General features: G+C 38.1%; 1 long non-coding RNA gene across 1 annotated transcript in view; it reads right to left on the minus strand.

Annotated features, from left to right (window-relative positions):
- Positions 1-11,354, minus strand: part of A230006K03Rik (RIKEN cDNA A230006K03 gene) — a 301,385-nt gene that overhangs the window by 63,295 nt on the left and 226,736 nt on the right. The window contains exon 2 of the long non-coding RNA NR_168893.1: positions 718-814. This is a non-coding gene — a long non-coding RNA (RIKEN cDNA A230006K03 gene). The remainder of the gene's footprint in view (positions 1-717; positions 815-11,354) is intronic.

The following is an 11,354-nucleotide window of genomic DNA, read 5'->3' on the forward strand; positions in this document are numbered from 1 at the left end:
ATTAAAATGATGGTAAAGAGATATTAAGAGGAGTTTATTTTATAAAAGAAATATCCAAAATCTAGGCAAACTATATCCTTTATTTGTGTGTGCTTTTTATGCAGAGATGCCTGTGCTGTACATGGGTATGTTGTATATTTGAGACCTTACAGAATTGTTATTAAGATGTCATTATTTTGTAAACAATTAACTGAATATTCAGTTGCCATATAATCTGTTATAAATACAACTATTACCTACACTGTATTATGGTTACTTAAAGTATCTATAATTAATAATCCAAAGTCACTAGATGGTTAATCCTTTTGTCTCAGCTCCAATCTTTGTCTCTGTAACTCCTTCCATGGGTTTTGTTCCAAATTCTAAGAAGGGGCAAAGTGTCCACACATTGGTCTTCATTCTTGAGTTTCATGTGCTTTGTATCTTGTATCTTGGGTATTCTAATTTTCTGGCCTAATATACACTTATCAGTGAGTAAATATCATGTGAGCTCTTTTGTGATTGGGTTACCTAACTCAGGTGATGCCCTCCAGGTCAATCCATTTGCCTAGGAATTTCATAAATTCATTAATTTAATAGCTGAGTAGTACTCCATTGTGTAAATGTACCACATTTTCTGTATCCATCCCTCTGTTGAGGGGCATCTGGGTTCTTTCCAGCTTCTGGCTATTATAAATAAGGCTGCTATGAACATAGTGTAGCATGTGTCTTTCTTACCAGTTGGAACATCTTCTGGATATATGCCCAGGAGAGGTATTGCAGGATCCTCCGGTAGTACTCTGTCCAACTTTCTGAGGAACCGCCAGACTGATTTCTGCAATTTTGCATTGCACAGAGTTTTTTTTAATATTAAATATTAATGGTTGAAAATGCATAGATCCAATTAATAAGGAAGAATACAATATTTCACTTATTACTTTAAAAAATAACATGTTAATAGTAAGAATTATATGACTCTGTTCTACAATGTCCCTCATCCTACTGTTGTCCTGATGGTTCAATTCCATAACCCTCATTATGGTATGCAGCCCATTTTCTCTTGTTCAATCAGCTTTTGTTTTGCTTGATTAATCTTTTGTTGTTGATGTTCTTGTTCTTTTTCTCTTCATTCTACTTCCCTATTTTTTTTTTTGTTTTTGCCTTGATTGCTTTTCAATATACCATATTTTAAAGTCCATGAAATAATGATGGCCAAGTAAGGCAGGGATCTATAAGTATATAATACCTACATCTGTGTTATATCTATTTTCTGGTTCTTCTTTAACCAACAACTGTCAATTAAGGATTCTGACTCATGGAGAAAGTGTGTATGTATTAAGGCAAATATGATGGTAGTTACTTCCAAAAGGTTTGTGTTATACTTGCCCTAGATATTTTGCATGCCATTCATCATTATAAAGGTTTTGATATTTAGTTCAGGCTTACATTTCTCTTTTAGTAGCCTACAGACAATACTCCCAATAAAAATCACTAGCATGTATGAATGAACATTCTAATTTAGGTGGCTGTTCAAATTTTCTGCTTTTAGTGAGTTGTGTAAGTGTTGTGTTGTGTTGTGTTTAGCAATGACATCTTCTAAAGCTTCCCATTTGCGGGATATGAATATGAATAGAGAGACTCACAACCATATATTATGCATGGGAGGGAGGGAGAGAGAGAGAGAGAGAGAGAGAGAGAGAGAGAGAGAGAGAGAGAGAGAGAGAGAGGAAGAAGAAGAAGAAGAAGAAGAAGAAGAAGAAGAAGAAGAAGAAGAAGAAGAAGAAGAAGAAGAAGAAGAAGAAGAGAAGAGCAGGAGGAGGAGGAGGAGGAGGAGGAGGAGAAGAAGAAGAAGAAGAAGAAGAAGAAGAAGAAGAAGAAGAAGAAGAAGAAGAAGAAGGAAGAAGAAGAAGGAGGAGGAGGAGGAGGAGGAGGAGGAGGAGGAGGAGGAGGAGGAGGAGGAGGAGGAAGAAGAAGAAGAAGAAGAAGAAGAAGAAGAAGAAGAAGAAGAAGAAGAACAAGAAGAAGAAGAAGAAGAACAAGAACAAGAACAAGAAGAACAAGAACAAGAAGAACAAGAAGAACAAGAACAAGAAGAACAAGAACAAGAAGAACAAGAAGAAGAAGAAGAAGAAGAAGAAGAAGAAGAAGAAGAAGAAGAAGAAGAAGAAGAAGAAGAAGAAGAAGAAGAAGAAGAAGAAGAAGAAGAAGAAGAAGAAGAAGAAGAAGAAAAGAGCAAGAACAAGAGCAAGAACAAGAGCAAGAACAAGAACAAGGGAGGTAGAGGGGGGAAGGGGACGGGAGAGGAGGGGAGGGGGAGGGGAGGGGGAGTTAGATATCCGAGAAAAGTTTGAAATTGGATGTTGTGAAATCTAATTTTCAGTACTGATAGCACTGTCATCAGTTTTCGCCAGAATTAAGTATGTTTTCTTTCCAAAGTACAGATATTTTACTTTTGGTCTCATAGATAAACTCAACTAAAATTCACAAGCAAGTCTAAAGCGTTGTCATTGACACAGCATCCAGAAAACTAGAATGAAAATCAAGAACTTTATTCATACTATCTCTACTCAAATCCATTATTATTAAGATATTATCATATTGCTTATAGTTATTAGTGTTTTAAGGGAGTAAAATGTACTGCCACAAAAGGAGTAATCAAGGCAGATTTATTTATGCATGCCCTTGATCGTAATTTAGGACAGTGTCAGGTGGATTCCTATGAATTTGAGGCCAGCATAGTCTAAATAAGGAGTATCAGATCATTTAACTCGATAAGAAGCCCTTGTCAGGGTTGGGGATTTAGCTCAGTGGTAGAGTGCTTGCCTAGCAAGTGCAAGGCCCTGGGTTAGGTCCTCAGATATGGAAAAAAAAAAAGAAGCCCTTGTCTCCAAAAAAACAAAAATAGTTAGAGACTTATTAACATGCCACACCACCTCCAGTAGGATCTGTGTGACAATTTCCACAGACTGAGGTGATTGACCTCAAAAGGAGGAGGCCACCTGGAGCCAGTTGTGGAACTATTTTCTCAAGAAAAATTATTGAGACGTAGTTCTCATGGCAATCTGTCTGTTTTGTTTTCTCTTATTCCTTTTCTTGGTATATGGTTAAAAAAAAGCCTTAATTAGAGAGAATTAACATAATTTAAATTTAAATTTATGCATTGAGGATTTATTAAAAAAATCAGAGCCAGGCGGTGGTGCACACATCTTTAATCCCAGCACTTGGGAGGCAGAGGAAGGCAGATTTGAGAAATTCTGTCTCAAAAAACAAACAAACAAACAAAAAATCAGGCATTAGATGTTAAATAACAATAGACCATATAAGGCTGGAGAATTAGCTCAGCAAATAAGAGCACTGATCATAAAGATTTATTAATCTGCTCCTGGAAATATGCCACTAGTCTTGGATGACTGCCCCACTGAATACACTGAATATGCCTTTTTAGAATTGTTATATTTTGATGATTTATAATAACAATGATTTTACCTCTTCTGTTTGTAATTCACTATATACATAGTTTCAGAGTTGTAATTCTTAGATATTTTTGTGCTTTACTGTGCCAAATGATTTGTATTGATATTTATGATTGTTTCACCAGATACAGTTTCTAAGAGATGTAATTTTGTTTTGTTTTGTTTTGTTTTTGTTTGGTTGTTTGCTTGCTTGCTTGCTTGCTTGGTTTTAAGGGTATAAAATTCCTGCTTGAGAGCTGCAAAATACACTCGGATTCAAACTGCCTTGTGTTTGTTTCTGTTTGTCACCACTAAATCCTTACCCACTTAGCTTTGAGGACTCCCATTCCAGGGATCCCATACCTGACTACAGTGATCTCTGGCACTAACGTGATAGGAGGGAAGGTGTGGGTATATATTTTTGTTCATGTGTGCATAAAGTTGAGGTCTATGTAAAGAAATGTACTGGCATGATTGAAACTCACATTTTTTTATACCAATACACAACATACATTTTAGAGACAGTCTATCATTAAACCCATAGAACAATATTTACTGATTACTTACTGCTTGCTTATTTGTATGCTGATTCAAGCAGTGAAAACCCAAGTCTTCCTCCTCTACAGCATGGAAATTATAGACTAATTCCTCTCTCCTGTCTTAAACACTTACATATAAGGCAAAAATATCTTTAATTTGATGAATTGCGCAAAAGAAACAGTATTTCTTAAATAAATTGTCAAGTTATATTGTAAATAATACAAGGTAAATATTTCAGATTCATGAATTATGAACTCCAAAAATCTATAGTGGTGAGATGGTTCTCAGGATTCTAAGAAGTACAGAGTTATTCATATTGATGTTAATATATCATGTCATTTCATTGTTAGAGTAACAAAATTTTATATAAAATCTAGTATCATATATACAACTATGATGTTTCAGCTATAATTTTCCTTGTATGATAAAATATTTAAAATAGTTTTCCATTAAATTAATAAATTTTTTTCAGTATCTAGTTAACACTACATTGGTGATACATGCCTTTAATCCCAGCACTCAGGAGGGAGAGGCAGGCAGATTTCTGAGTTAAAGGCCAGCCTGGTCTACAAAGCAAGTTCCAGGACAGCCAAGGCTATACAGAGAAATACTGTCTCAAAAAACCAACCAAAAAAAATTATCAAACAATCACAATAACGTGATTTGACTTAGAGGATAGTGGCTATCTGTGTGTAAGTGGATATGATCTGTGGGATTTGGTGAGGAGAAAGCTTTTGAGGTTTAGTTAGGATTAGGATGGGTAAATCCTGGTAAACCAGAGTTTATGTTCATAGGGAATGGTCAAAAGGGAACTTTTAAAAAGCCTGAATGCTCAGACCACTTGCATATGTGTGTCATGTTGCACTAAAAAACATGAGATCGTGATGCTTAATAACATCACTAGTTATGGGGTAAGGCATATATTTGATTAAACATGAGGAAAGGGTTGAGAATTTAGGTTTTGACTGGTAAGAGCTTATTGTAAACAAGTAAGAGAGGTTGTGTTACATGACCTAGGCAAGGGAGTAGAGAAGAATATGTGTTACACTAAGAATCTCAATCTGGGTATTCCCCCCCAGTAGACTAAGAGAAATGTAAAAGAGAAGCATTTAAACACAAAGAGAAAAGGTAATCTTTGTTGTGACAGGAGACCTGGGGATTATAGGTGGTTTCTTCCACGCCAGCATAGCTTTTGGAGAAATAGTAGAAAATCAGGGAGGTCCAAGTTGACACTTAACCAATAGATGTGTGGATACATCAAGTAGACGAGAAAAGAGATGGACAGATAGACTATGAGAGGATTTTTGGAAAGGGGATAACAGTTTCAATACATTGAGAATAGAGGATCTTAGTTTCTAGAGTTTCCCAGATAGACATGTCAGGATTCAGGATCCAGAGAGACACTGAATATTTATGAAGATTTGGATGGTTTGAGAAGGTTGAGGCAGAGCAGCTGGAACCCTGAGTTGTACTCTTGAATTGGAGACAAATATGTTGAGTGGCTCAAGCCACTCTGGTCAAGCAATCTGTACACAATGGGGGAAAATGGGTAGGTTAGAGAACAAGGAGAAGCTTATCCCTTTGAAGAGGGGATCACTTATGCTTCTCCTATTTTGCAAGCACCAGGAAAATGCAATATGCAAAGTAAAGAAACCAAAAATAACAGCTCTGTTGGTAAAAGAGAGGAAATTTACTCCAAAGTGAAAAGCCTGGGTCTAGGGAAATCCAAAATAAGTAAAGGGCATGAAGAGTGTAAGAAAAACAGTTACTGGGGAAAGAAGCTGTAAACTTGACTGAGAACTTTGAAGTATACAACTGATACTTGTGAAAAGTGACTGAAGGTGTCCAGAAGCTATCATAGACCTTGACATGCTAATAGGCACCACAGAGAGATGCTAATAAAGGGGCCTGAATTCCCTTTTGCCAGTGATAAGGAGAATTTCTTCTTTTCCTTTTCTTCTTCTTCTTCTTCTTCTTCTTCTTCTTCTTCTTCTTCTTCTTCTTCTTCTTCTTCTTCTTCTTCTTCTTCTTCTTCTTCTTCTTCTTCTTCTGCCTCTGCTTCTTCTGCGTTGTCCTCTTCTTCCTCTTCTCCTCCTCCCCTTCATTTCCTGTTTTTCTTCAAGAAATGGATATATGACTGTGAACATCCACTTCTGTATTTGCCAGGCAGTTGCATAGTCTCACAAGTGAGAGCAATATAAGGGTCCTATCAGCAAAATCTTTCTGGAATACGCAATAGTGTCTGGGTTTGGTGGTTTCATATGTGATGGATCTCCAGGTGGGGCAGTACCCGGATGGTCCTTCCTTCCATCTCAGCTCTGAACTTTGTCTACTTTGTCTTTGTAACTCCTTTCATGGGTATTTTGTCCCCCATTCTAAGAAGTAATTAAGTATTCACACTTTGGCCTTCCTTCTTCTTGAGTTTCATGTGGCCCCTAATGAAGGAACTAGAAAAAGTGCCCAAGGAGCTAAAGGGGTCTGCAACCCTATAGGAGGAACAGCAACATGCACTAACCAGATCCCCCTAGAGCTGTGTCTCTAGTTGCATATGTAGCAGAGGATGGCCCAGTTGGCCATCAATGGGCAGAGGGGCCCTTGGTCTTGTGAATTACATATGCCCCAGTACAGGGAAATGACAAGGCCAGGAATTGGGAGTGGGTGAGTTGGGAGGCAGGGTAGGGGAAAGGTATAGGGGGCTTTAGGGATAGCATTTGAAATGTAAATGAAGAAAATATTTAATAAAATATATACTTACAATATTAAAAATAGAAATGGATATATGAATTCAGTTTTTTGTATACTTATTAGTTCTACCCCTCTTTACACAAACTAGCACAAACATCTCATCTTTGGAGGATAAATACAGAATATACAAGAAGTCTTTGGGTGACATTGAGGCCATTTATATTTTAGACTAACTTTAGGTACTTATTTGCTGAGAATCACTAAATTTACTTGAAGTGACTTTTAAGACAAGGAGATACAATTCACACAGATGTTTGAAATTAATGGGATTAACGAGAAGCCATTCAGTACTTTTAGTCTCATACCAGAATTTCAAGTGTAAAACATCTATAAAACACAAGGGCACATAAATATGAAATTAATGCTTGATTCAGAACCCTGTTTTATTTAATGTTTTCTTCATGCTCCAATACAACTTTTCAGAATCAATCAAATTCATAATGTCAATAGGTTTCCTCAAAAATCAAGACTCTCAGCCACAGTTCTAAACCTCTTCAGAGCAGCTGCAGTGTCTAGAAGAGGACAGCATAGAAAATGTGGCACTAAATCCTATTTGTATGTAAATCAAGAGAAAAGCAAGCAATCAAACAAACAAACAAAAATCCCAGAACTCAGGGATGTCATTATTTCAAATGCATATTTCCTAAGGGAAGTCCAAGGTGGCAGGCCCAGGAGTCAGTCACCATTAAGGGTGATAGAAACCACCAAAAGAAAGGGGGTGGGGTGGGGGAACTAAAAAAATAGAAAAAACAATTAAAAGACAAACAAACCAAACCTTCCCCTTCCCTCAACCTTATGTAAAGGCAGTAAATGGAATCATGGTCAAAGTCATCACATTCATCACGGTTTACTCCTCCAGACCAGGAGTCCACTGGGAACCAAAGTTAACTTATGTGGCTTGCAGAAAACCACAATGCAAGTCATCAGATAGTGGCAGACAGGTTCTAACATATGCAGTCCTTGGGACACTTCAAAAGGAGTGTTAGTTTCTAGTCACCATGCCATGTTTTGCACTGTTAGTGCATGTAGGACATATTCATACCCACTTGTGCCACAGATAACAGCATGGGCTGTGAGAGTCAGACTCAGCTCGGAGATTTACATGCAGAATGACACCTGGTCACATATACTAGAGGCACTAAAGACTAGGGTATATCATACTGCATTGAGAAGCCTGTCCCTGGTGCCTATGAGAAAACACTGAACACACGGTGATTACAGCCAGGGAGAGAACTGAGGTACTATGTTCACATGGTTAGCAGTTGTGACCACCCAGCAGTGTAAGGCGGTCAGCCTCTGTGAAGACTAAATGGATAGCCAATAACCATGTGCCTTGAACAGTGAATAATTTCTTGCATCAGGAAGAACCCCAACTAGGTGATCGTAACTATATTTGGACAAGCCTCTGATGTTTGTTTGACAGTATCCAAGACTGTTCAGCCACAGATAGGTCCAACCTCTGTGAGAAACTGGTTTTATAAACCATCTTTCTACCAGCTGACAAGCTTCCAGGGTTCTTCCAAAGCAAAGTGAGAGCAAGCAGATATTTGGCTAGTCTACCAACTGCATTTTAGTTCTATTTCAGCTTCAAGCAACCTCCCAGGAACAATCCTGAATGCACTTGATGGCGAAGAGCTGTGATCCACCCATAACTGGCAAGCATAACCTTCCCAGCGACACACACATCATAGACAGGATGCATATATCCAAACTCACTTTTCTTAACACTGGCAAGATTAAAAACTATCAAAGCCTGGACTCCACCCCTGTGTGCTTGCCCCTCACCCAAAATTCTTTGTTATCCAGAGTTGGAAATCATTGTTGTAAAATAATTTTGAATTAAGCAAAAACATTATTAATTTAAAAGCACAGCACAAGAAAATTGCAGATACCTGGGGAATAGATTAAGAAATCAAAGGACATACTGCTTTTGAACAATTTCTGCCTCTTTCAAGGCTCAAAGATGACCAATAGCAAAATTTCCACCACAATCCTACCAACTAAGGAAATGTTTAACAGATGGGGCAGTGGAGTCAATGGTAGAGTGTTTATTCATCATGCAAGGGGCAAGAGACAGTTCTATTCATAGCTTACTAAAACAAAGATCTCAAAAACGCAACCTGGACAGATCCTTGCCAATTAGGCATAAATAATATGAGATATTAGGCATAAATAATAAACACATTTTCTCAGGGCACTTGAAGAGGGTGAGAATTCTGGCACTGGATTCCTAAGGTCACATCCAGGAAAAAAAATAAGAAATATCTACCTGTGTTAAGGGAATGTGCATGCAATATCTAAGAGTGATGCTCATTTGAGCCTGTTGGTCATCTTCCTTCCATTTTCAGACAAAAGAACCCCAAATATAAGGACAAATAAATGGATAGGTCTTTAGCTTTTACTAATTGCCCATTACTAAGTAGCTACTCACAGATGAATCATGAGAAGGCATCATTTTTATTTTATACAGGTTCATGATACACATGCTACATCAAAGGCTAGTTGCAGTGAAGTTTCACTTGAAACTTTCATTTATTGATAAATTAAACATTATTTTTAGAATGCTTAACTTTGGCTAAAATGTAGATTTGATCCGATATATCTCTATCTCTATCTCTATCTCTATCTCTATCTCTATCTCTATCTCTATCTCTATCTATAGATCTATCTATATATCTAGATCTAGATAGATGATATAGATATAGATATATGCCCCATATTAGAAGTAGGCTATACAAAGACACCTTGTTGTTGGTATTGTTCTCTATCAGGAACAGAGCAGATGGCAGCCCTTTACTCATCCTAGCTTGATGGCCAAAACTTATCTTATGCCTAGGACTCATAAAAATCAAATTAAATCAAGGCACATTATGGGAAGAAGAACGAACACAAGGTCTTGTGACCTCCATCCCAATCACAGACCTGCCCTCCAGTGCATGATCATAGATTCCTGCTTGTCACCACGAGATATGGGAGAGAGAAAAAAGAATTAAGGGCTCAAAAGTGGAAAGAAGTAGCGTGTTATGACTGGGCATCCATGCTATTGTGGCCATGTTTGAGTCTATGACTCCACAATAGTTGGTGAGTATCCATAGCTCATTATTACCACTAGGGAACACTGAGCATCTGAGGCTGTGCAGGCCTGGCACCATCCCTCATACACTCTGATACAGCACTCTGGAGTGTCAGCTGGTCCTGACACTCCTCTGTTATGAGGAGGTGTGCATGGGATGTCCTCCCCCATTGCCAGGTTCTCTAGGGAGAGCTGGCCTTAAGAGCATGAGAAGTCCCAATACCTCTCCTGGGAAATACAGTGAAGCTATCATTGATGGTGGAGGCACACGGAGAGCTGGTCCAGCTCCTCAAAAGCTGCAGCACTTGGAAGAATGGGCCCCAGCTGACCAGCTCAGCTACCAACATGGCCGAGATCTGGGGCTCTGAATTGACCCACTCTAAAATCTATGTCATCTTTGAATGGTTGGGATCCTGAAAGGGCCACCCAGCTGTTCCAAAGCTACAGAACCTCCAAGACAAGGCACAACAACAGAATAACTGGAGGGAGTCCTGATAAGATCCAAAATTGGAGTTGTTACAGAAGCTACATCTTCCACGATGGCATGTTATTTATTTTTTGTTTTGTTGTTGGTTGTGTGTTATTTATTTTGGGGGAGATTGCAAGGGCAAAGGTCAAATATGAGTGGATGAGTAGGGTTTGGTTACATGATGTGAAACAAGGAATCAATAAAAAGAAAAAAAAACAGTAGAGGAAAGAGGTCACATTTTCATTGCCAAGATATAACAATAAACTTGTAGCTTCTAGTAAGGTAATGAGCTATAAAATTATTTCTTTCTAGTTTTGCTTTGAAAATATACCCGTAGGCTATTAAAAGAAATTCCAACTCCATCCCAAGACATGATTTAACTTGAAGTTGTCAGTCATCATTAAAGTTGGCTTAATGGTCACTCTTCTTCTTATCTGACCCCAAGCAATTAAAACCTAGTGTTTTAATTTCCCCATCCTGTCCTGGTTTGCATGGGGCAAGTGGGGCTCTATGTGTCTTCTATGCACACATACAGTGCTGTAGAGGTGCAGAAGGATGGTTTGTTAGCATCTTTCCCTACCTGTACTGTAGTCAGAGCAGTTCTTAGGTCTCAAGAAGACTATTTTCAACTGTGAGTAAGAACACATTCTGAAAAATCATAGACTTGGGATTTGGTCTCCAAAAGTCATGTACAAAGCGAAATGTTGCTGTACATTCATGTAACTAGTGGTTTTGGCAAAGAGAAGAAATTGTAATCACTGGAGCTTGTTTGGAGATCACAAGCTAGATCTGCAGTGCAATATCCATGGTGTGAGGGCAAGTATGATAGAGAAGGCCACAAGGTTTGTCCTCTGACCCTAGCATGCATGTCTCTCCACACACTTGTGAACACAAACAGATAAATAGAACCTAATAGAATCTTATTATCAGGTATAAGATATTTTTTCAGGTACCTGATTGGATTCTGCAAGCACAGAAACATGAGGCAAAAGCCTCACCAACTATTCTAAAGTTAATATTAGAACTGCAACGATGATAAATTGGGTGAATTATTTTGAAATTCATCACCATTCCAACCATGCTTCCAAAATATCAC

The sequence above is a fragment of the Mus musculus genome, chromosome 7 (genome assembly GCF_000001635.26).
Source record: "Mus musculus strain C57BL/6J chromosome 7, GRCm38.p6 C57BL/6J".
Classification (NCBI taxonomy): Eukaryota; Metazoa; Chordata; class Mammalia; order Rodentia; family Muridae; genus Mus; species Mus musculus.